The 25475-nt window shown below is 43.1% G+C and overlaps 2 long non-coding RNA genes across 4 annotated transcripts in view; one reads left to right on the top strand and one right to left on the bottom strand.

Moving 5' to 3' along the window:
- LOC109495634 overlaps window positions 1-4027 on the top strand; it is a 37517-nt gene extending 33490 nt beyond the window's left edge. The window contains exon 2 of the long non-coding RNA XR_002151176.3: window positions 3495-4027. This is a non-coding gene — a long non-coding RNA (uncharacterized LOC109495634). The remainder of the gene's footprint in view (window positions 1-3494) is intronic.
- The window catches only part of LOC123382782, a 129605-nt gene extending 120241 nt beyond the window's left edge, over window positions 1-9364 (bottom strand). For 2 of the 3 annotated variants that reach the window (XR_006591702.1, XR_006591703.1), the window contains exons 1-2: window positions 8583-9364; window positions 8338-8427 (exon numbers count right to left, since the gene is read on the bottom strand). This is a non-coding gene — a long non-coding RNA (uncharacterized LOC123382782). The remainder of the gene's footprint in view (window positions 1-8337; window positions 8428-8582) is intronic. The other variant, XR_006591704.1, reaches the window with a different exon arrangement.
- Between the last annotated feature and the right edge of the window lie 16111 nt (window positions 9365-25475).

Below are 25475 nucleotides of genomic sequence, written 5' to 3'. Positions count from 1 at the left end.
ATAAACCTCCAAAAAATCCAAGTGCAATACACAAATGCGATCAGGGGCGCCTGGGTGGCTCCATCGGTTGAGCGCCCGACTTCGGCTCAGGTCATGATCTCACAGTCCGTGAGTTCAAGCCCCGCATCGGGCTCTGTGCTGACAGCTCAGAGCCTGGAGCCTGCTTCCGATTCTGTGTCTCCCTCTCTCTCTGACCCTCCCCCGTTCATCCTCTATCTCTGTCTCAAAAATAAATAAACGTTAAAAAAAATTATAAAAAAAAATGCGATCAACATAGCTCTCTTCTTGCAGGACCTAACATAATAGTTTGGATTAGTTTCCTTTTTTGAGTGGCTAAAAGAAGCCTGTATCCTCGGGAAGGGGTAACAACATTAATTTCCTAAAAGGTTCCTAGTAGTATTGCAAGGGGTATATTTTCTATACATTGTACAGACCCCCTTAAAATTCTTTAACAACCAGTATTTGGTTTTATTCATAACATTAGTTATTTATTATAAAATAGGTTCAACAAAGTCCACAATAAGATATATATTTTTGTATTACATCATGGCCATAAAATTAATACAGTGACTTTAAAGAGGTTTTCCACGTTCACAAAAAAAATGTAAGAAACTCTGGGAGTTGCAAACTCTGTCACTAAATTCTGCTTCAGCTCTCCAATCCGTATGTAGAAGCATGGCTAGTATTGGAAATGTATGGAGGAGAAGGTAAGAAGACCATTTGATTTGCTGGATTTTTGGCCAAATAATGTCTCGTACGATGGATAGCAAAGTTTACACACGGCTAGGTAAGGTCGGCATTCGTTCAGCAAACAATCATTGGATTCCAGCACATAACAGGTACCTCAGCCAGACTCACACCCTAGTTCCAGTGCTCAGAAGTTCACAGTGAGGGGCACGTGGGAGGCTCAGTTCGTTGAGCAACCAACTCTTGATTTCGGCTCAGTTCATGATCTCCCGGTTCTTGAGTTCAAACCCTGCAATGGTCTCCATGCTGACAACAAGGAGTCCGCTTGGGATTCTCTCTCTCCCTCTCTCTCTGACCCTCCCCCACTCCCTCTCTCTTAAAATAATAAACATTAAAAACATTTAAAAAAAAAAGTTCATGGTGAAAGGAGAGACAGATAAATAGATCAATAAATAAACCACTGGACAAGGGGAGGGTGTTACACTGGAAATACAGGGAAGTATTTCTGTAGGAAGGAAGTATTCCGTCCTCAGGATGAAGGGAAGAGTGAAGTATGACAGCAGGTAACACCTGAAAAAGTTAGGATTTTGAAGACATTCCAGGCCCAGGACAACATGTACAAAGGCATGGTTGAGAAAATATTAGAAATTAAAAGGTGACTCTAGTGTGGTAGGTAGACCATTCACTTCTAGGTTTTCCTTATATCTTTCTCATGACTCCAGTTTATTCCTGTCTATATTTAAATTGTTTTGTGCCACATGAAAAGATGTTCAGCGTCGCTCCTTATCAGGGAAATACAAATCAAAACCACACTCAGGTATCACCTCACACCAGTCAGAGTGGCCAAAATGAACAAATCAGGAGACTATAGATGCTGGCGAGGATGTGGAGAAACGGGAACCCTCTTGCACTGTTGGTGGGAATGCAAATTGGTGCAGCCGCTCTGGAAAGCAGTGTGGAGGTTCCTCAGAAAATTAAAAATAGACCTACCCTATGACCCAGCAATAGCACTGCTAGGAATTTATCCAAGGGATACAGGAGTACTGATGCATAGGGCCACTTGTACCCCAATGTTCATAGCAGCACTCTCAACAATAGCCAAATTGTGGAAAGAGCCTAAATGTCCATCAACTGATGAATGGATAAAGAAATTGTGGTTTATATACACAATGGAGTACTACGTGGCAATGAGAAAGAATGAAAAATGGCCTTTTGTAGCAATGTGGATGGAACTGGAGAGTGTGATGCTAAGTGAAATAAGCCATACAGAGAAAGACAGATACCATATGGTTTCACTCTTATGTGCATCCTGAGAAACTTAACAGGAACCCATGGGGGAGGGGAAGGAAAAAAAAAAAAGAGGTTAGAGTGCGAGAGAGCCAAAGCATAAGAGACTCTTAAAAACTGAGAACAAACTGAGGGTTGATGGGGGGTGGGAGGGAGGAGAGGGTGGGTGATGGGTATTGAGGAGGGCACCTTTTGGGATGAGCACTGGGTGTTGTATGGAAACCAATTCGTCAATAAATTTCATATAAAAAAAATGAAAAAATAATAATAATAAAAAAAATAAATTGTTTTGTGCCAGAAAACAAAAGAATGCCTAAATCGCTTTTTCAAAAATATGTGTTACATTACTATAATACAATTACATATTACACATGTGTTCCTAAGTGCAAAACATGTCCTGAAGCTATCTCATTAGAAAAATAGAACTATATTTGGGGCACCTGGGTGGCTCCGTTGGTTAGCACCGACTTGGCTCAGGTCATGATCTTGCATTTCGTGAGTTCAAGCCCCATATCTGGCTCTGTGCTGACATCTCAGAGCCTGGAACCTGCTTCAGATTCTGCGTCTCCCTCTCTCTATGCTCCTTTCCCACTTGTGCTCTGTCTCTCTCTGTCTCTCAAAAATAAAGAAACATTTTTAAAAAAATTTTTGAAGAAAGTAAAATAGAACTATATTTGCATTAAAAGATCCCCTGGGGGGCACCTGGGAGGCCCAGTTAGTTAAGCATCTGACTTTGGCTCAGGTCATATCATGGTTCACAAGTTCAAGCCCCGAGTCGGGCTCTGTGCTGACAGCCCGGAGCCTGCTTCAGATTCTGTGTCTCCCTCTCTGTCCTGCCTCACTCACGCTCTGTCTCTCAAAAATAAATAAACATTAAAAAAAAAATTTTTTTTATTAAATTTAAAAAACCCACTGAGAAGTGTTGAACAATTTTTGAGAGAATGCTTCCATCTAGTGGTCAAATTGAGAAATTCATTAACATATGAATACATATTCATCAGTATAGTATATAATATTGGGGAAATTACAGCACCTGCCACTGATACACCTATTGGGTGGGTGAAGGAAACGTTATATTATATCAAATTAAATAAAATAATTTGATTCCTCTATAAAAATTTCAGACATGAAGAACAACACCATCAACATGCCTCATCTTTAACCTAGCCTAGCTTGATGCAGAGTGGTTATGCTTAGGGGAATACTGGCAATAACGGCCACAGTAACAACAGATTTTCTTGAGTACCAAGAACAACAAGAAAGAATTAAATATTTATAGGACATTGGGGTGCCCGGGTGGCTCAGTCGGTTACACATCTGACTTCAACCTGGAGTTATGATCTCAAGTTTTGTGAGTTCAAGCCCCACATCAGCTCTCTGCTGTCAGTGCAGAGACTGCGTTGGATCCTCTGTCTCCCCGCGCTCTCTCTCTCAAAAGTAAATAAACATTTAAATAAAGAATGTAAGCTAAGTAGATAATTATTTTAAAAATCTCAGACAACATTATCTTTATTTTTCAGGCAAAAATCTGCTATGTATCTTTAACCCCATCGAGACCCACGAAGCGGGTCAGTGCCGTGTACTGCCTGCTGGCCATAGTGCTGCCTACTGCTCACTATTGGTTACCATACTTATCGCTGCTATGGATACTCTTCGGCCAGCAATAGCACTGCACCACTGTTCCAAAGTGCAACGCCACCTTCTGGTCCAGATAATAAGTGCACTGTCTGTGACATCCTCTACTTCCTTCACAGATCACCATCCTGGTCATCTTACCGCAAAACGAGGACTCACCAGCATCACCCACATCCCAGGCATCACCAAGCCCCACCTCTCCATACCACCCTTCATTATCAGCACCATCTACTCACAGGAAACCTTCAGCCAAATACTTTGGGAAGCTGATGAAGCGGTAGAAACTTCCATTTCAATCTCCACAAGAATCAACAAGGATCATGAACAACACTCCCTTCTAGAGACTGACTTGGAGGATGAAGATTGGCCTGAACTGCTAACTGGATTTTGGTATTACAACCCATCACATACACCAAGACTAGGTACTGACTTTTGTACTTTTCCTTTATCTTACTGAATTGAGCGCAGCATTGGACACATGGCAGGGTCTCTGTGAAAATAACCCCAGTTTAATTCCTGATTCACTTTGTGTGCTAGCATTTTCTGACAAAAGGGTATCTGATGAATATGCAAAATGGGCAATTATTTCTTTAAATAGAAATCAGCAAAAAAAAAAAAACCTGTTCATTACTATACTCCCAACTTACTGTTTAATCCATATTCACCTATAAGAAAAATAACAGATCCACAGACACTATGTCCAGACTTTAAAAACAGGGACACATAGGGGCGCCTGGGTGGCGTAGTCAGTTACGCGTCCGACTTCAGCCAGGTCACGATCTCGCAGTCCGTGAGTTCGAGCCCCGCGTCAGGCTCTGGGCTGATGGCTCGGAGCCTGGAGCCTGTTTCCGATTCTGTGTCTCCCTCTCTCTCTGCCCCTCCCCCGTTCATGCTCTGTCTCTCTCTGTCCCAAAAATAAATAAACGTTGGAAAAAAAATTTTTTTTAATAAAAACAGGGACACCTTGTCATGTGTATAGAAGACACACAGGGAACTTAGCATAGTACATATTACTTATCATGGTATATACATCAGGCTTCTATCTCACACCACAGATTTCTACCCCAAGAATAATGGCAACTATGTTAATAACCTCTCCCAGTCATTGTAACACACAATAGTAGCCTATGTCTTGAAATTTGACATACAGGACTTTCAAGCCAGATACAGATCCCCAAATTCTGCTCAATTTACAACCTATGCCAAAAACAGATTCACTAAAAGTAAGGAAATCCTTACAGTTCCTCGTTGGACTGGTAAGAGGTTTCCTTGGTAGAACAATGGCAGTCACTTTTTCTCAATTCTAAATCAATCGAATCACATTAAATTTTAGAAGTTTTGAAACAAAACAATCTTAATTTAACACACAAGCAATGGCAACTCTAGCATTATTGTATACACAGATGGATAAAATTAGTAATTTATTACTAAACATATTTCACACGGAAGTAAATAGAGCAATGGAAATTTGACAAAAGTAAGTTGGATAAAACACTAAACATAATGACATCTAAAAATGCCATAGGAGACGTTCCTGAAGGCACCTGGGTGGCTCAGGTGGTTAAGCTGACAACCTCGGCTCAGGTCATGATCTCACGGTTTGTGAGTTCGAGCCCTGCGCCGGGCTCCTTGCTGACAGCTCAGAGCCTGGAACCTGCTTTGGATTCTGTGTCTTCCTCTGCCCCTCCCTCGCTCATACTCTGTCTCCCTCTCTCAAAAATAAAGATTAAAAATTTTTGTAAAAATAGAGACGTTTCTCCAACTGCACACTGTCAATCGTTGCAGTTAAGACTGGTTGATATATGGAATTATCTCAGAACAGCTACCATCTCAGGGCAATACTGGTCATCTGAGATAACAGACGACCCAAGCAGAAGTAAGAGTAGATGCCACATTAGCAGACCCTAATGGCTGTGATTCCTGCAGCAACTGTGAAACTAGAATACTGGCACTTAAAGAAGGAAACAGGACATTAGGTGCCGCACTTTTGCGGTTCCCAATGTCAAAAGAGAGGGTGGAGCCTACAGGCCACAGAAAGCCCCCTTCTGACAGATGGAAAACACGTTCCTAAGGACATGTTGTTGGAATGGAACCAATCTTTATTACCGCTAGACCTCTGGATATACCTATAGTACACATACCTATGATGATAGCCTTGATGCCTCCTCAACCAGTTATGTATAATATGGAAAACTGGACCAGGATAGCATGCTCTAAGGCAAACCTCACCCTAACTTACCAGAGTTGAGAGAAAAATACAGTAAAAATACAATAGGATGGAATGTGTAAAACCACAACAGGGAATTAATCCGACAATACGAGGAAAAAGATGCTATTCAAGGTCAATAGAAAAAAAGATTAAACAGAGACATAGTTCACATTGAAAATATTCAAATTAATCTAATAAATGTAAATCGTACATTAGAAAACTTAAAACACATAAAGGCACATTTGGAAGACGAGGCTACTGAAGTGAAAATAACTTTGCAAGAATTGAAAAGAGAACAAAAACTTGCATCCCTAAAATTTTGACAGCCTCGAATTCTGATGTTACAGTACGAGGTTATGCAGGCTCACAGCCCGGGGAGCTTTATAAAACCTATCTTTTTGGAAACCTAATTGTCAAAGAAGTTAAACTAGGTGGTTCAAGAAGCTTAACTTTTGGTCATCTGGCAACTGGCCATGGTACCATATTAAAGAGTTCTTGGTCATCCTCATATTAGGACTATGGTTACTTGAACTGGTCATTAAACTATGGTGTAAAAGAATGGATGTCCAAGGAAAAATACAAAATATGATTGTGATTAACATTACAAGTGATATTGGGGCGCCTGGGTGGCTCAGTCAGTTAAGCCTCTAACTTCAGCTCAGGTCATGATCTCATGGCTGACATCACAGTTCGAGCCTGACATTAGGCTCTGTGCTGACAGCTCATTAAACATTTAAACATTCAAACATTAAAAGAAAAACATTTTTAATTTAAAAAAAAAAAGATTTCAGGGGCACCTGGGTGGCTCAGTTGGTTGAGCGTCCGACTTCAGCTCAGGTCATGATCTCACAGTTTGTGGGTTCGAGCCCCAGGTCGGGCTCTGTGATGACAGCTCAGAGCCTGGAGCCTGCTTCTGATTCTGTGTCTCCCTCTCTCAATCTGCCCCTCCCCTGCTCACGCTGTCTGTCTCTCAAAAACAAATAAATGTAAAAAAAATTTTTTTTAAATAAAAAAAGATTACAAGTGATACACAATCATGGGTGGATAGATATTTTTGTGAACTTAAAGAAATTTTTTTAACTTTTTTAATACTCATTTATTTTTAAGAGAGACAGAGACAGCGTGATCAGGGGAGGGGCAGAGAGAGGGGGAGACACAGAAGCTAAAGCAGCCTCCAGGCTCTGAGCTATCAGCACAGAACAACGCGGGGTATGAACTCACGAACCGTGAATCATGACCTGAACTGAGGTCGGACGCTTGACCGACTGAGCCCCCCAGGCGCCCCATTTTTTGTGAGCTTAGATTTGTGCAGAACATCAGACCCTTAGTATGAACTAGTGTGTGAGTGGCTGGAATCACAGGGTGGATTGTTGTGTATTTGGTATGATTTCAAATCCACTCGTTTATGACAAAGACTTAAAAAAGTTTATTCTAGGAATAAAACTGTTTCAATACCAGAATAAAGTAAGTTGTGTCAGGGTGTCACCATCTGCTCAACCTGTCACTCAGCTGCTGAGGGACCTCAGTTAGGGCTTATCAGTAAGAACATACCAAGAAGCAACTACAGGGGCTCCTGACTGGCTCAGTCCAACTAACAGACCATTCTTGATCTTAGGGCTATGAGTTTGAGCCCCACCTTGAGTGTAGAAATTACTTACAAATAAAATCCTAAAAAAAAAAAAAAAAAAAGCAACTATGGCAAGGGACATTTGGACTATAAACACTGAGCATTTGTAAGGACTGACAGTGTTCCTTCTGGGCAAAGCTACAACTTGCTGATCTGAAAGAGCCCTTGAAGACCGTGGGGCTATCCCGTCCTGGGAGTAAAGCCAACTTTTTCACTGGTGACCATGTTTCCCAACAATGTGCTCTAGCAACACAGGACTTTTATTTTTGCACTGGCACCTGGACTTCAGCTCCCAGTCAGCTGGGCCACCTCTCCCAAGTACCAACTCCTATGAAGGTACAACTTCAACTATATTTGGACTTTAGTCCTTTCATCTCCCCTTGCCCAGAACAATACTATGATTAATCTAACACTGGTTTGGAATATGTTACTCCTTTATTGGCTAATTAGAAGACATTATCCTGTATGCAACTTGCATGTGAAATTCACAGACTGAACCAGTGTTACAATACGTTGTTGCAAAGCCAAAATCTCTGCCTTTACTTGCCTCCCTAAACAAAATAGCCATCAGAAATGATCAGCACTTTTGTGTAAATTAAGCCTTGGAATTAGGCAGATACTAGCTACGCCCAATAGCAGGCTCCTATGTCCTGGCCTTACCCAAACCACCCTGTTCCAGGTCCCTGGCTACCCTGACCTGCACCACCTGGCATTAACAGTCCGCACCCTGTCAGGCACCCTTGGCCAGTACTGACTTTCCAGGCCTGTGGAGCTAAGTAAAGCTCATCCCCAACCACCTGTATTGCCTGGAGGGTTGGAGGAACCCCACCAACCCCATGATGGCTGAGAAGGCCACTGAAATGGGTGACAGTCAGTCCCCATGAGTACTTACCGTTTGCTGGTGTCCCGGGCTTCTGCAGCAATCAAGGTTCCCAAGCGTCTCTTCTTGGAAGATCTATCAGCCAGCTCGTGAAATCCAGCCCTAGCGAATAGGGAAAGGGTTAACATTAGAGAGGGAGAGAGATAAGGGACCTTCAGGGAGGCAGACTGCAGCTGCAAGTGGGAGGCTGACCAAGCTACAATGGCATTGGAGTTGGGGGTAAAAAAGAGGATGAGACGAACCTGCTTCCGACCTACCTGAGCTGGGTGCCGTGCATGAAATCTCACAAACCTTCTTCTGATAAGGTCCCAATAAAAAGTCAGGGACAAAAATCCTTGGCAGGAACCCAGTTGGGACCCCGTCTCATTCTTGAGAGCTTTATACTTTCTCTCAAGAAACTCTATCGCTTTCTTCACTCTCTGTGGTCCCCGAGATTTTCGACTCCATGAGACAAGGACCAATGTCTCTCCCACCCTCCTGTAACACGAGCAAGGCACCACAGCCTCCTCCAGCTCTGCCTGCGAGGGGAGACGGTCTACGCGCAGGTTAGGGGTTCGAATTAGGCAGACCCCAGGGACCTCCAACACCCTCACCCTGTGATCTGGCCTCACGAGCATGACCCTGTTCCAGGTCCCCGGCTACGCTGACCCCGGTCTCTCGAGCATGCGCAGTTACACCTCCGCAGCTGGCTTTTGGCTGCGCGGGTCCTGCAGGCCCGTGGAGCTCAGGCTGTTCCCAGCCACCTGCTTAGCCTCCAGGGTGGGGGCAGCCCATCACCTGAAAATCTTTTTGAGGTGGTAATCAGCCCCCACTCACCCAGGCTGCCTGCCTGATAGGGGTCTGGGCTTCTCCGGCCATCAAGGTTCCCACGTGTCCATCAGCCAAGGCTACCCCAGCCAATCCCCAGCCCTGCCCGGGCATGGTAGTCCAGATTCTTCTAACATTACTTTCCACAAAAGTATGTGCAGTAGTGTAGGTTAGAATTGGAATTAGATTGGAGTTAGTTTGATGCCATGGACACCAAGAGTCCACTCTCGAGACCTGGATTCTCGCGACTTCGCCCATTTCCAGGTCTCTGGCGTCCCTGAAGGGTGCGGCCCGCGCATGTGCATTAAGCACCCGTCAGCTGCCCTTGAGCTACCTGGATCGTCCATGCCTGTGGAGCTCACGCAGGTCCCCTACTGCACAGCCTCCGGGGCGGAGGGAGCCCAACCGCAAAAATCATTCTGAGGCGGCAGCTTTTACCAGAAACACAGTCCAAATTTAGACTGGCTGCCTGACGGGGTCTCAGGTTACCAGTTTGAGGCGTCTTTAGGGGAAGGGCACTCCAGCCAGTCTGCCTGGCCCAATCCTGGCAAGGCAATCCAGAATCCCCCAGTTTTACCTTCAGGGGGAATATGCATGTCGGAGTAGGTTAGGGCTTGGAATTAGGCACATGCTATGGACCTCCAAGAGCCCACCCCGTGACCCAGGCTTTCCCAACATTTGCCCTGTTTCAGGTCCCTGCCTAATCGGACCTGTAGGGCACACACATTTGCAGTTTCCCTCATCAGCTAGCCTTGGGCCATAGGGGGCGCTCCAGGCCTACAAAGCTCCAGCTGACTCCAACCAACCTGAGTAACCTCAGGCTGGAGGGAGCCCTCTCCAGGAAACCTTTCTCAGACAGCAGCTTTAAACTGTCAATAGTCAGTCCCCATTTACAGCAGCTGCCTGATGGGATCCCAGGCTTCTCCAGCAACCGGGGCTGCAAGGTATCTGTTACTGGAGGACTCCCCAGCCAGCTCACCTTGCTCCCTCGGACAAACCAGTGCAGCGTCCTCCAGCTCTGTTTTCAGGAGGAAGATACACATTTGTGTAGGTTAAGGCTTACAGTTTGGCAGTTGCCATGGAACCCCAATAGGGTGTTTCTGTGGCCTGGCAATCCGACACTTGCCTTTCCAAATCCCTCGCTGACCCGCACGGCCTACACATGTGCATATACACCCTTAGACTGACATTTGGTAGACCTGTCCCTCCAAGCTTGTGAAACTCCGAGCAGACCCCAACTACCTGCACAGCCTCCGGCATGGAGGGAGCCCACCTTCCAAAATTTGCTGAGGCAGCAACTGCAAATGTATGACAGCCAGTCCTCATGTGGACTTGCTGTCTGCAGGTGTCCCAAGCGGCTCCCGGAACCAGGACTTCTGGTGTCTTCTAACAGAGGATACCCTGTCCTGCCCACCTGGCCTCTGCCTGTAAAGGCAGTTAAAACACCTACAGCACTTCTGTAGGAAGAATATCCCTAACAGGTCAGCAGACCTTGGGATTAGGCTGACACTTGGTACCCCCAAGAGCTCCCTCCTGTGACCCAGCCTTTCCTGATACTCAACCTTGTGAAAGAAGATTCCAAAGCTAAGTAAGCATTGCTAAGAGAGTCATTCAAAATAGGATCTGGAGGATACTGAGGAAGAAAGGCTTAGGCACATCTCCTGTTTCAATTCTCAGAACACAGTGCACTTTTGACTTTTGTCAGTTGCCACTCCACTACCTTCTGGATCACATCCTCCTACTTTGGAGGGAAAGAGAGACAATGTAACACCTGTTAGCTAAACGGCCAATTGTGTATTAGATAGTTTAAGTCGGCCCACACCAATCATTCTTTCAAAACAACCTTGTGGATTTGTCTTGCTCGCCCTTCTTGCAATTCAGAGCAAGTTTTCCATAAGGGTCAACTCAGTGCCTCCCAGACTGCAATCCATAAAACCACAAATAAACGTTTTGGCTGTTTTACATCCTCTTCCTGAACACCCTGTTCTAGGAACCTGGATACCCATGTCTCTGCTCGTGCATGTGCAGTGCGCATCCCTGCAGCAGCCCTTGGCTGCCGGGGACCTCCAGGCTTTTGAAGCTAAGGCCCACCCCCACCAACCTACATTGCCTTAAGGGTGGAAGGAGCCCAACCTTGAGAATCAAAATTCACTCTGAGGAAGCAGCTGGATGGGCAGCAGTCTGTATCCATATGGAGTTGCTGTCTGGGGATCCCAGGCTTCTGGGGTAACTGGAGGCTCCCAGGTGTCTCTCTTATTGGAGGATAGACCAGCCAGCCCACCTGGCCCAGTCCTGCAAGGCATTCAGATTACTCTGGCTTTGTCTTCAGTAGTAATATGTGCACCGCTATAGGCTAGGGCTTGGAATTGGGCAGACGCCAAGTACTTCTATAAAAATGAGTAAAGGAAACCTCGTTAAAAACAGTCAGGGGGCACCTGGGTGGCTCAGTCCATTAAGTGTCCAACTTCAGCTCAGGTCATGATCTCACGGTTCAGAATTTGAGCCCTGCATCCAGCTCTCTGCTGTCAGCATGGAACCTGCTTGGGATCCTCTTGTCTCCCTCTCTCTCCTTCTCTCTCTCTGCCTCTCTCCCTGCTCATGCTCTCTCTCTCAAAAATAAAATAAACATTAAGAAAAAAAAAAAAACAGAATCAGAAACCCTGAAGAGGGAGCTGCCATGTTCTTACAGGCAAAGGGAAGATAATTCACAAATAAATGTATCTCCTACTTTGAAGAAAAGATCTCCCCCTGCCCCAGCAACAAGGCACTGCCCACCATTTGCAGTCAATGGGACATCACCGCCTCGAACCCTTCTCCAATGAACTGTTTGTTATTCAAAACGGCTTGCACAGTTTCCTCCTAAAACCTAACAAAAGCTGACCTTCCAGTTGTCTCTTCATACTTGCCTATGGTTTGCCATAGTTTGCTTGTCCCGAATTGCGATCCCTCTGCTATTCTCAAATGAACTCAGCTTGCTAGGAAAATAACTGGCCGTTTTATATTTAAGGTTGACATTAAATGGTGTCCTAGAAATGAGATCCAGAGAAAACCCCCAACACCTCTGAGGCTGGTGAACAACAGGCACCCACAGAGACAGATACCCACGGAGCCTGTTTGGCTCACTGCTTTCTTGCTGACCCTGGACTTTGAGGGAAAGTCTCTCATGGGCTTCTAGCTCAGCTCCTTTTGTTTTTTGGGCTCTCAGGCTTTATTTGAGATCCATTTTTTATGAATTCATCACCCTTCCTGGTGAGGACTCTTTTGTTGCTGTTTGTTGAAGCTTACTAGTATTTACCTATCCTGTTCAAAAAGGGGGCAAATGCATAATTTTTTGCAGTGTTTTAGCACAGCTGTTGGGAAATGGGGCCCCTCATAATTAAAATATTTTGAGGACTCCAAAGGCAAAGTAGGTTCCACCTGTTCCCTGGACCAGGCTCTTGTGCTTTTTTGGAAAAGTGGGTGAACTTTTGGATATTTAGAAATTATAATCACTATTCTGGGGAAGGCTTGTTTTAGGTAAGTCCATTTTAAGGGGCAACCTTAAACGAGTATTCCCAGCCTCTCAGAGACAAGGGAATGCATTATTTGATTGATATGTAGAATCTTCTAAAAGACAAAATTGATGAGGAAAACAAAGGCAAGAGAAATGTAGCTAAAATCTCCTTACCGCTTGCAGCCCCCTGATAAGCCATTTCGTCTATAGTGACCTTCTGCCTCTCAGCTATGACCTATGGCATATGTTTCTCATGCCAATTAGACCCTGTGGCACCGAGCATGTCCCCAGGCTTATGTGTGGTGACCACAGCTGCTGATGAAGGGTAGAAGGACAAAAGTGTTCACCTTTAGCCCAGAAGGTTGACCTACAGCCTGCATAGTTGCAATAAGGATCAAGCAGGCACTGGCTGCTACATTTTTACGGGATCTCCTCACTGCCTGTACATCTCACCCATAGTTAATGTTGAGCTAAATGATAAGCAGCAGAGAAATCTTGTGAAAGTAGTTTATGAGTAGAAATATGAAGAAGACATTTATGATCTAATACCCCCAGCATGTCCCGTCCCCCTTGAACACTAAGCATATAACCACCAGCTTTATACAGGAAAAGTGCAGCTCTTTCTGCCCACAGGTCCTGACCCCATTCTATAATAAATGCACGTTTATGCACAAAAAACATCTCAAGAATTCTTTCTTGACCGTCAGCTCCTGGCCTCACATCAGCTGCCACCTTGATTAACAAAGCCAGTATTCTTACACTAAGCAACCTCATTCACATGGGAGTTCCCCATGCTGTCTCTGATGGTTTCTAGGTCATAAGACACAGCACCCCTCTGAAAGGAACAATCCAAATGACAGCCCTGCCTTAGTTTAAAGCTAGGTTCTCTTTTCTGCTTATTATGGATCTTTGATAAGAAATACAATTGCTGAGAAGTCTGTTTTGCTTGCTGTTTGCTACGAGCATTGTGAGACCTTTCCTGAATGTAACCCGCTGTGTAGTAGAATGGGTTGTGAAACTTCCTAAATGTAGTCTGATATGTAATGGAATGAGTGATCGTACATAAACTAACCGACATTTCTCGCTTCTGTAAACCTGCTTGCTTAGCACATTCCTCACCTACCCCCTTCCCCCTTCCCCCTTTTTCCTCCCGCCACAAGTAATGAACAAAGCCTTCCCGCCAAAGGACAGACAAAGGACGCCCAATCAGAAAACAACAAATGTCCTTACTTTAAAATCAACTAATCAGGCCCCTCATAATTTGAAACCTCCCCTGTGCTATTTGTCTCTGTTTATAAAAACGCTGTACCAACCCTGATCGGGACCTCTTAGCGTCACCGGCAACGAGTGCGCAGAGGTCCAGGTTCGAACCTGCAATAAATGACCCTTGCCGCTTGGCTTTGACTTACGACTCTGGTGGACTTTTGTGGGAGGTTTCGGAACTTCAGGCATTACACCCTCTACACAGTATTAAAAGGAAAACCACAATCCCAAAATGGCATCTCTTAGGCCAAGTCCCCAAACCAGAGGACTCGCATAATCTAACTGCAGTTTCAATCTCCCCCAGAAATGTAGTCTTAACAGGTCAGGAACTTTTCCATTACCATCAGTGAGTCTGCCACATAAGCCCTCCCTGTCCCCTAGAGGAAGATGAAGTACTCTGCTGGAAACCCCTTGCTCCTCTCCCTAAGGGAAAGCAACCTTGCCTAGAACATTTCTTTTCTTTTAATAACTTTCTTGTCCCACCCTTCTTCTATAAAAACCTCCCGTTTTGTACAACTCCTCAGAGCTCCCTTCTGCTTGCTAGATGGGATGCTGATCAATTCATAAATCACATAATTAAGACAATTAGATCTTCAAATTCACTCCGTTGAATTTTGTCCTTTTAACAGGACAATGCTATTTCCAAAGCGAACTTCTGATAGCATGTGGGGATAACAGGAGACACAGGAGTGGTACCCCAAGAACCCTTGTGAGGTCCCTGTCTTTCTCACCATTTCTGAGGGCTGTTGGTAAGCCCCTCTCAATTTCAGCTCTGGTTTTTTGCATTCAAGCTACAAATCTAATTGGCTTTCCAGTCCGAAGTTAATGGGTCAGTCAAGATTGACAGGAGGCTGTAACAGATCATCAGTCCTTAGCCCTTGGTTCAGTCTACCATCTCACCTTTCCCCTGCAATTCTTTCCCATCTAACCTCCCCCTGAAGGGAGTCTGCTGGTTTAATCCACACTGGGGATTGCTGGCGGGGCACAAGGCCTCCTTTTGGCCAGTCCATAGTCGATGAGGTTTTTGCGGTGATAGTGGGATTCATGGGGTCCGGAGCCGATGGCCAAAAAAGAATTCTTGAAGACGTCTTTGGTGCAAAAAGGTGGTTTTATTGGAACATGGAGACAGGACCCATGGGCAGGAAGAGCTGCTCCGGGACCATGAGGAGATACTGGTTTTATACTATGGAGTTGAGGGACAGGGGAAAGTCTAGGGGAAGTTTCCAGTGAGATTTTCATACTAAAGACTTACAGGATATTGGAGAACTAGCTATTGTCAAGCTAGGGTTGTTTTTCCCCCTAGCAAAGCATTAGCATTAGACAGTAGGGAGTTCCTGGAGAAATATTTTACTCTGCTGGCCTCAAGTATTCATCAATGGGCTGCAAATTGTAAGGAAATTTAGTTCTATCTGCCATTTCCTTCTGCCTTTGTTTCCCACATCACTATCGAGGGGTGATGGAGACTTAGGTCCTTCATGACAGTGATCTCTATCAGTTAAGCACTGGTTTAAGTGCCAGAGGAATATCACACACATCCCACCTGGGGGTGGGGTGGGGGGATGTTTGCAGCAGCCAGTCAGCTTGCCTTATGCTCCCTCATCAATAGTGACAGATTTTTTTTAATTTTTTTTAATGTTTATTCATTTTTGACAGAGAGAGAGAGAGAGAGCATTAGTGGGGGAGGAGCAAAGAGAGAGAGGGAGACACAGATTCCAAAGCGGGCCCCAGGCTCCAAGCTGTCAGCACAGAGTCCGACGTGGGGCTTGAATCCACAAACGGTGAGATCATGACCTGAGCCAAAGTCAGATGTTTAACCGACTGAGCCACCCAGGCTCCCCAGTAGTGACAGATTTTGATTATTGCTAGTATGTTGAGGTGCACTTGCTTGTGCTGTTTTGTGTAAATAAAACTCAGCTATTGCTAGCTGGGATCTCAGAGGCCAAAAAGTTGCAAGAGTTGGTGGGCACATGTTGGGCATTCAGGACCTGTTAGAGAGCTTGCCACCTCAAGTAAACTCCCATGTTAGATTAGTCTGTCACAGAATGGATTAAACTGACAGCAGGTCACTCACCAAACTCAAGAAAATTCCATACGATGAGGCGCACCGTAAGACACGCACAATCACCAGCCCCACAGCAGCTCTCTTGTAGGTATTATTTTGGCTCTGAGAATCCCAAAGACCTAGCTAAAAGAAATGGGACTGTTCAGATCCAGAACTGAGCAAACTACCTTCTGGTGTTATGGAAACCGGTCTGGGTCACCTGGCAGAATAACCAAGCAGCACTCGGAGATCTTGGAAGGCGGGAGGTTTGTTTTACACCGGTGGGCTCACAGGAGACCATTCTCCAGAGATCTGAGCCCCAAGCATCAGCAGAGGGGCCAATTTATAGTCTCTGTTACTTCCGCATTCCTCATTAGTAGTAATGTGGTGCCAACAAGCAAGGTGGGAAGAAGAACCAGGAAGGGGAGTCTTCAGGTAGGGACTGAAATTCCCCTATCAGTCCTGTCGGCCATCTTGTAACAGATGTTTCCCTATCACTGGCACACCTGCTTATTTTATGTCTAAAAACTACCATCCCAGAAGTTGCAGATAACTAGCAAAACAGAAAACATTTACTGAAAACAACGTGGAATTACAATGGCCATTATGGGGAATGTTTCCATTAGATAAGATCATCCATTTAAAAAGTGCACTCAAAAGCAAGGATTCCCAAGGTAAGCAGAATGGGATAACTGCTTTAACTGGCAAGCAGAGGCTCCGAAAAGGTTTCAAAATTCCAAAATAGTTTCATTAAAAGATTTATTGCAGGGGCACCCGGGTACCTCAGTCGGTTGAGCATCTGATTCTTGATTTCCGCTCAGGTCATGATCCCGGGGTCATGGGATGGAGCCCTGCTTAAGATTTTCTGTCTCCCCCACTCAAGCTCTCTCTCTCTCTCTCTCTCAAAATTAAAAAAAAAAAAAAAAAAAAAAAAAAAAAAAAACCACGGGAAAAAAAAAGGTTCATTGCAAAAAGCATTTGAAAACATGTACCTAAACAGGCCACAAGACTGACATAACTCCTACCACTTCCCTCTGTCTTTGGAATACTCCTCCTAGTGATCCTGTCTGAATTGCTTTTCTACTCTGAAAATACTGTTAAAGTTACCTTTTAAAATAAGATCACATGAGGAAAACAAAAAGACAAAAGAGAAAATTAACCAATTAACTAATTAATTAATTAATTAAAATTTAAAAAGACCGCTTAAGCTATAGGTGATTTTCAGGTCTCTGTCACTCCTTGGTCAAGTTAAAGAATTTCTTAAACCTCAGAAGGCTTCTCAAGAGTATTTTTTTAAGATTTTTTTTTTAATTTTTAAGTAATCTACACCCAACATGGGGCTCAATTCTACAACCCCAAGATCGAAAGTCAAATGGTCTTACCCACTGAGCCAGCCAGGCACTCCTTAAGAGTGTTTCTGAAAAGATTACTTTCTGAGCCCAGAGGGGAATAAAATTTCATGTTCTCTCTTCCTTTCCGTAATCCATAATTATTGTCTTTTTAATATGGTTTTGGAGTGGTGGTGGGGGTTCAAAGCCAACTGCCAAGAAAGAATTCTTGAGATATCTGGTACAAAAAGGTGGTTTTATTAAAGCACAGGGACAGGACCCCTGTGCAGCAAGAGCTGCACTGGGGTTGTGAGGATTGACTGAATATTCCTGGGAGTTGGGGGAGGTTAAAGGCAAGGGGAAACTTCCAAAAGGACGCTCATATGCTAAAGAGGACTCATAAGATACTGGAGGCCTAGCTATTGCCAACCTAAGGTTGTTTTTCCCCCTAGCAAAGTATTAACATTAAGACAGTAGAGAGTTCCTGGAGAAATGTTATACTCTATCTCAAGTATTTGCCAATGGGCTGCAGGTTATAAAGAGATTTAATTTAATTTACATTTTCTTCTTGCCTTTGTTCCCCACATCACTATGGAGGGGAGGGTGATGTTAGGGCTCCAGGAAACTGAGCCTTTTTTCTTGTAAATCATTAAGACAGTTGCAAAATGATAGAGACTCATGTCCTGCATGACTGTGATCTCTATCAGTTAACCATTTGTTTTTCTCCTTCCCGTGTTCTTGGGCAGCCAGAAGTTCCTGAGGAATGTCACACATGTCCTACCCAATGGGGGAGGGGGTGTGCAGGTTGTCAGCTTGCCTTCTGCTCTCTCCTTACTTTCACTCCTGGGAATAACTATTTCCTTCTTCTGCTTCTGCTGCTTCTTCTTTTTTTTTTTTTTTAAAGTAAACTCTGCCTCCAAGGGGCTCGAACTCATGACTCCGAGATCAAGAGTCCCATGCTCTACTGACTGAGCCAGCCAGATGCTGCTAGCTCTTTCCTTCTTGTTTGTCTCATTTTACATCCTTATGACAGTGGCTTGGCTTTCTGCCTGCCTGGGACATGCAGGTTGTGGGCTCCGTCTTCAGCTATCTTTGAGAATGAGCCCACTCACCCCATCAAAGGAGGGATGCGGAAACTCGGAGCACAGTGAAGCGAGGCTTTAATCAACATTCTTGCTAGAGGGGTGTCTGATGAACAGGCACACTCGGGCGGGGCAGTTACAGCAGACAACTTATCTCTTAGCATGCATGTCCCTCCCCTGATTCCTCATTGGCTGAGTGCTACAGAGCTTTACAGCCTTACCCAGTGTAGCCTATGCCCACATAAGGCAAAAACTAGTCTGATTGGAACAAATGTACATTTCCTAAGGTGACAGCAGAGACTTTCAGTCCCTCCTTCGTTCTTTGGCACATGCTCATTGCAAAGCCTGAGAAAATAAGCCTGTGAAATGGAGAGGGGAAGAAGAACCAGGAAGTGAAGTGTCCAAGAGTTTGGGACTCCATTCTGGGAGAGAGGGGTGTCATATATATTTCCAAAACTTGTAAACCTACTGTTAACTAGACAGCACAGCTTTTATTTGGTATTTCTGAAAATGAATCATCTCCCTTACTTTTCACACTCTAGATCTTTTGAAGATAGTATTTTTTACACTGTCTTTAAGGACACCTCTTTGGTCTATGAGGTTGTTAATACTGCCAGAAATAGTTACTATTTGTTCTGGCTGAAGCCTGATAAGGTATTTTAAAGGATTTAATAATTCTATAATCAGAAATCTGGCCAGACTGGAAGCTGATATTCAGAGACTTATAGGAAATTTTTTTTTTTTAGGTCTTCTTCCCTAAGCTGTATGTACCCAGACAGAGGGAAGGTATTTTCATGGGTGGATGAGTATGTCAGTCCTTTGATACCTTTTAGGTGGCAACTCCATTCTTTGAGGAATTAAAAAGTAGCTGTCCTTTGTTTTACAAATCTAGTCTTCCCAGGCTCCAGAAACGATTCAAACACCACAAATATCCTTTTTATCAATTCAAAAACCTCCCCTTTTTTAACCTCAAAAGGTCTGTAAGTATAAAAATTCTGGTCCTAAGGAAACACAAGTCCTTCTGGAAAAACTTGCATTTATTTTTCCTTGTGCCTTTAAAATGTAAATGTTCAATACTGTACCTGGTATTCTCCAGGAACTCTATCTAGTCTGTCTCTTTTAAATGCAAATTACAGGGAGGTAATTCTTACCAAGAAAAAAACAAACAAAGGGAAAAAGTCATTTGGAACTTGAATTGCCAAGGACAAATACAAATCTTAAGTATCTTCTCCACAAATGGAAAAAAAAAAAAAAAGCTTTAGCCACCTAAACAGATAACCTTAACTTATTCCATCTACCAGAAAAACAAACTCAGATCCAACTTTTATAACTAGTAAATTTTGTATATATTTCCATATGGCAGTAATTTTAAAACAGAAGCTATAACTTCTCTGTATCTGTTCACCTATGTCTATAAACATGCATTGCAGGTATGTGGTATTTTCTACCTTTAGATGGTATTGCTAAAATTAATTTGTAAAAGAGCTCTACTTAGTTGGTTTGGAGGCAAATGCTTGTAAGGATTGGACATTCTAAAAGTCTCAAAAAATAAAAACTAACCCAAACGTTTTTCAAGTTCATGTGATCTGGAAAACTATTTGATATAAAAGCTAGTTTAAGGTTGACAGTTTAATTAAAACAAACATGTCTGTAGAGTCATCAAGATTAAATATAAAACTTTGATCATCAAGATTAAATATAAGACTTTGATTCTACCTGAGTTTACAAGCCAAATAAAATAAATACATGGTATCTCTTACAAGATCTGTCCACAAATAAAAATAATAGCCTGGGATAATGGCCGACTTTGTTTAATGAAGTTTTTTTTTTTTTTTAATTTTTTAAAGTTTATTTGTTTATTTTGTGAGAGAGAGGGCACAAGCAAGTGCAAGCAGGGGAGGGGCAGAGAGAGGGAGAGAGAGAGAGAATCCCAAGCAGTCCCTGGACTGTCAGCACAGAGCCTGATGTGGGGCTCAAACTCACAAACCGTGAGACCATAACCTGAGCCACAACCAAGAGTCAATTGCTTAACTGACTGAGCCACCCACGTGCCCCTGCCGCTCCTTTTGATCAGGAGACCAGGTATATGTCAAGGCCTTTAGAAGAAAATAGATGCTGCAATTCAGTGGAAAGTAACACTCACCACCTACACTGCCATCAGAATGAAAGAAAGATCCTCCTGGATGGGTGCAAGCCACATCAAAATAGATCCAGACCATTGCTGTCAAGACAATTGGGAATTCACCGCTACAGGTGATCTTAAATTAAGGATTTTCAGGGCCATCCAGGCCCTAGAAACACAAGGCATCATGAAGTAGACAGCTTTCCCCAAGATCACAGATCAAGAAATTTCTCTTTCACCTACCCTCACTTTTTAAAATCCCCTCTATACATATTAAAAAAGCTCCCCCAAAATAAATAAATGAATAAATAAATAATAAAAAGGCCCAAACCTTTCTTATTAATACTTTTTAATTATTATTACTTTTTAATGTGTTAATACTAGTATTAATACATTAATAATAAAAACTTTGCATTAAAGAATTTAATGTAAAGTACTTTACATTAAAGCACATTAATACTTTAGTAATAAAGTATTAATTATTAATACTTTGTAATGTATTAATACTTATTAATACATTTATTAATCATTCATTAAAAAGCTGACTAGAGAGTGCTTGTCCCTATCTGTCCTACTTCCCTTAAGTTTCCTCTGTGGACTCTTTTTTAACCTGTGTCTTGCTCTTACTGACCCTCTCTTTTTCAAAAGGTCAGGTACATGGGAATGCAAGGTGGTGTAGCCACTCTGGAAAACAGTATGGAGGTTCCTCAAAAAACTAAAAATAGAACTACCCTACGACCCAGCAATTGCACTACTAGGCATTTATCCACGGGATACAGGTGTGCTGTTTTGAAGGGACACATGTACCCCCATGTTTAGAGCAGCACTCTCCACAATAGCCAAAGTGTGGAAAGAACCCAAATGGCCATCGATGGATGAATGGATAAAGATGTGGTATATATATATATACATATAATGGAGTATTACTCGGCAATCAAAAACAATGAAATCTTGCCGTTTGCAACTAGTGGATGGGACTGGAGGGTATTATGCTAAGTGAAATTCGTCAGAGAAAGACAAAAATCATTTGACTTCACTCATTTGAGGACTTTAAGAGACAAAACAGATGAACATAAGGGAAGGGAAACAAAAATAATATAAAAACAGGGAGGGGGACAAAACAGAAGAGACTCACAAATATGGAGAACAAACAGAGGGTTACTGGAGGGATTGTGGGAGAGGGGATGGGCTAAATGGGTAAGGGGCACTAAGGAATCTACTCCTGAAATCACTGTTGCACTATATGCTAACTAATTTGGATGTAAATTTTTTAAAAAATTAAAAATAAAATTAAAAAAAATAAATTAAATAAAATATAGAAATACAGCTAAAATATAGATGTCCTTCAGATAACAGTAACAAAAAAATTAAGGGAAAACAGCCATATTCATTAATTTGGCATGAAATGAATTAAATATTTATATGACCAATGTGTTTATTTAATTGGCTAATTTTTTCAGATCTCAGGTGCAAATTTGAATAAAGTGTATTGTTAGTTTCTTGAGAATAAAAAAAAAGGTCAGGTACAGGCCAAACACCCTCTTATGCCAGCTTAGCAAATCCTGGCCACAGTAACTGATCAGTCTGACTGTTGGCTCTGTCAACATCTAGATAGTGCAAAAGAACTTGAACTGGTCTTCATTCCTGCAGATGTGAATATCTGGTAGATGCAGTATGGAAGATGGGATAAACAACAAGGTATAGTGTCCACGACCAGAAAATACTCCAGTCAGAAATTAACATCTTAGCCTGAGTGGTACTCCAAAATTGTCATGTCCTAGCTACATGGACTGCCCAACAAGGAGTTTGTGCAATCGTCAGTGAAAACTGTTGCTTCTATGTAAACTAAATGGGACAATATCTAACTTAAGTCTGTTAAAGGAAAGAATTCTTATTTTTCATCAGACAAATGAAGCACAGACATTCTGTTGGACTGATCTATTTCCAGCATTGGGGGGACTGATTTAATGGGGTGTGGGGACATGTGCTTCAATTTGTTCTTTTCTGTTTGTTCATCTTCATTCTAATCTATGATCTTTTCTCTCTTTGCAGATCTCTTACCACTCAATTACTAGCTCAATTTCTTTCTCTACAGTGACTAGCTCTGCTTTCAGTGTGTAAAACTTCCAGGAAAGTTTCAGAGGAGGGAACTGTAAAGTCCCAAGGCAGGCTGCCCCATGATGTGCCACAATGGTATATTGTCTATGTGGAGTTAAAGTTACTTAAGAAATGGCCAGTGCAGGGGCACCTGGGTGGCTCAGTCGGTTGAGCGGCCAACTTCGGCTCAGGTCGTGATCTCACGGTCCGTGAGTTCGAGCCCCGCATCGGGCTCTGTGCTGACGGCTCAGAGCCTGGAGCCTGTTACAGATTCTGTGTCTCCCTCTCTCTGACCCTCCCCCGTTCATGCTCTGTCTCTCTCTGTCTCAAAAATAAATAACGTTAAAAAAAAAAAAAAGAAAGAAAGAAATGGCCAGTGCAGGAAGAGCACTCTGAACTTCCTTTGTCTATAGGAACCAAGAAATAGATCTTCCATGGGAAAGGTGCCATACCCCTACCAGGAAGTAGAAATAAATAAAGGATTCAGGGCTGAGAAGACTATAAACAAACCTTGTTATTTTACCAATTTACAACCCAGCTCCAAATCTTGTTCAGAAGTCCTTACTGTTTGAAACTCCCAAACATAAGTTTTCTTTGTCCTGTCAATTCCTCACAAATTTATTGTCTCTTTGTCTACAAAGTATACAAGCTGGATGCTTTGGTCATTTATTGGTTATTCAACTTAATTCTTTTTTTTTTAAATTTATTTATTTTGAGAGAGACAGAGTCAGTGCGAGTGGGGAAGTACAGTGAGAGAGGGAGAGAGAGAGAATCCCAAGCAGGCTCTGTGCCGCCAGTGCAGAGCCTGATGCAGGACTTGAACTCACAAAACTGTGAGATCATGACCTGAGGAAAATAAGAATCGATGCTTAACCGACTGAGGCACTCAGGCGCCCCTGAACTTAATTCTTAAATAAGCTAGAAGAATATTGAAGATAAGAGTAAAAATTTTCCTCCCCAACAGAGATAATATTAAAACACATTTATGAAATAACATGTAAGAGTGGGGAATTTAGATGGACAGAGATTCAAAAAGCAGTCTTTGCTTATTTAAAAAAGGCTCTCAGAACTGTTAATACATTGACACCAGCTAATAAGGGCTTTAAATGTAGAGTGCCTGTACTCACAAGGGTTTGCAACATGGTCACTATGGACTAAAACACCTCAGGACCTCAATTTTTACCCAATTGCATTTTGGACTAAGAAGTTCCCCTGGCCCAAGAACAGATATCAACCAATTCAAACACTCACCTAGGCACTCTATGAGGCCCTACAAACTACAGAGCCCCTAACAGAAAATAAACTAATTATACTTAAACTCCAACAGCTTATTCTGGAACGGGTAAAGAAGACCCCTGACAAACAGAGGGGAAGTATTCCTGACCATAAAGTGCTAACAGAAATGGTATATTTCCAAGCAAGGCATATAGATGGAGGGTTGACCCTCTCAGTTAATTAATGCCAATGGTGGACTTGCTAGAATCTCTGAGGGGTAAGACTATCTAAGCTCAAGCAGTAGCGCAGTATGGAGCACCCTGGTCCATGGCACTCAACAAGGCATGTTTGTTTGTTTATTTTTATTTAAAAACCTTTTTAATGTTTATTTATCTTTGAGAGAGAGAGACAGACAGAGTGCGAGTTGGGAAGGGGCAGAGAGAGAGAGAGGGAGACACAGAATCTGAAGCAGGCTCCAGGCTCCGAGCTGTCAGTACAGAGGCTGACGTGGGGCTGGAACCCACGCACTGTGAGATCATGACCTGAGCTGAAGTCAGACACTTAACTGACTGAGCCACCCAGGCGCCCCAACAAGGCATGGTTTATCGGTGGGTCAGTCCCCATAACGCCACATGGAGTCCACTGGCAAGCTGTGGCCTTAAGAGCTAATGAGACTCAGCACAAGATGTTGAAACAAGAGCCATAAAATTGGTACGAATCTGCTAACGAGAACCAGAATGAGGTCTATCTTTTCTCAAACTCATGAGCAATAGCTAATGAAATAACTCTTTGGTCAGGAACATAGTCAGAAAACAGCTGGAAAATAGGAAATAGGAAAATGTGGGGTAAGGACACATGGCAAAAAATATCACTGGCTGACATCTCCATTTTCTTCACACATGTCTCTGCACATCAGAAGAACAAGTTTGAAGTAACCAAATTTGATAACCAGGTAGACAAACTCACTAAGAAAACTATAAAGAGGTGAAGATTCCCAAAGTTTGTGTTTAAAAAACACACTGATGTGTGGCTGAGGAAACCAATTAAAAATACAACCATACATAAGCAGAAAGCGCAATGGAACGCACAACCTGAACAGAGATAGGTCAAATGATAGGGTCATTGCACGGCCACATAACCAAACAGGCCTGCTGCCATACATGTCACTAGAGCATGATTGGAGACAAGGAATATGTATGTACCTACCATAAACCTCCGTATTCAAATTTAAAAATGTGGGAATTGCTGACAATTTAAAGCTTGGGGTCGTTAATGAATACTCAGATGACATGACAGCTGACAGACCCTTCAAAATTATACAAATTGAGGGGCGCCTGGGTGGCTCAGTTGGTTAAGCGGCCGACTTCGGCTCAGGTCATGATCTCGCGGTCCGTGAGCTCGAGCCCCGCATCGGGCTCTGTGTTGATGGCTCAGAGCCTGGAGCCTGTTTCGGATTCTGTGTCTCCCTCTCTCTGACCCTCCCCCGTTCATGCTCTGTCTCTCTCTGTCTCAAAAATAAATAACGTTAAAAAAATTATGCAAATTGATTATATAGGATCCATGCCTACATCAGACAATAAACTGTACATGTGCATCATTGTAGACACATGGTCAGGAATAGGATTACTCTATCCTTACAGGAAAAATCATCAAAAGTGCACCATCAGAGCATTAGAAATAGAGATGCTTGCTATGGTATCCC

Source organism: Felis catus, chromosome F1 (genome assembly GCF_018350175.1).
Source record: "Felis catus isolate Fca126 chromosome F1, F.catus_Fca126_mat1.0, whole genome shotgun sequence".
NCBI lineage: Eukaryota > Metazoa > Chordata > Mammalia > Carnivora > Felidae > Felis > Felis catus.
This window is presented reverse-complemented; position numbering and strand designations above follow the sequence as displayed.